Raw genomic sequence first — 1,272 nt, forward strand, 5'->3', positions numbered from 1 at the left:
TTTTTTCTAAAGCACACAGAAGTACGCTTTATAAAAAGTACGTTTCATAGCTAATGGATCCCTAGCCATGGCTTTATAATCTTTTGTGCCCCAGGGAATACATCCCTGGAACCCTGTGGGCCACACCCCGGAGCACTGTGGCTGCCCTGGAAACCTTAGGTTGGTAATATAGGGACCTGAATATGGATGGGCAGAATTGGATAAAACTCCATGGATAAGATGTTACTGTTACAATTAAGTTTAGCCCAGTATCACTGATGCGTATTTCATATACCTATGGAATTTTTGGGTTATTAAGTTCCACAAAATATGAATAAACTCTCTGATAAAGGAAGCTTAATGAACAGTTTTTGTTTGCATTTTTGGTTTTTTACAAAATTTACCTGAAATCTGAGGAGAGTAAAAATTATCTGAGATGGTGACTGATCTTAGGGGAAAAAATTGTAAATAAGAAACCTATAAATGCATGATTATTTTCATGACCCGGAGAGTTTACTTGAAATACAGCTTGTCCCAGCACCTCCTTGAGTAACTGCTTAACTGCTCGTGACTATTAGTTTTTATTCTCATTTATTTATAGCGTTTTAAAATATTTTGTTTTGCTTTTAACAAGTTTTTTTGTTTTTGTTTTTGCTTATTTCAGTTGCCAAAGCTGTTTGATGGATGTTACTTCTATTTTGGGGGAGCCTTCAAACACCATCCAAAGGACAACCTTATTAAGCTCGTCACCGCAGCTGGGGGCCAGATCCTCAGTAGAAAGCCCAAGCCAGACAGTGACGTGACTCAAACCATTAATACAGTCGCGTACCATGCCAAGCCAGATTCTGATCAGCGCTTCTGTACACAGTATATCATCTATGAAGACTTGTCTAATCATCGCCCAGAGAGGGTTCGGCAGGGCAAAGTCTGGATGGCTCCTTCTAGCTGGTTTATAGATTGTGTGATGTCCTTTGAGTTGCTTCCTCTTGACAGCTGAATACTATACCAGATGAACATTTAAGATTGAACTTAGACATTAGACAGTGTGAGAACCCAGCCATTGAGCTGTTGATCATTCACATTTTTATAAATAGGTAAACTCATTCACATTTTTTTCCTTGAATTAAAAAAATCTTATGCCAGATTAGGAGTTTATTGTGTGTTTACCATTTAGATGTTGAGACTGTTTTGAAGGATTTTCTTTTTAAGACTGGCATACATTTTGATTCATCATGTCTTTCTACTTAAATTTATCAGTTTATCAAAGATTAATGAGAAGGTCTCAGAACTGTT

The sequence above is a fragment of the Pteropus vampyrus genome, unplaced genomic scaffold, assembly GCF_000151845.1.
Source record: "Pteropus vampyrus isolate Shadow unplaced genomic scaffold, Pvam_2.0 Scaffold42, whole genome shotgun sequence".
Taxonomy (NCBI): domain Eukaryota; kingdom Metazoa; phylum Chordata; class Mammalia; order Chiroptera; family Pteropodidae; genus Pteropus; species Pteropus vampyrus.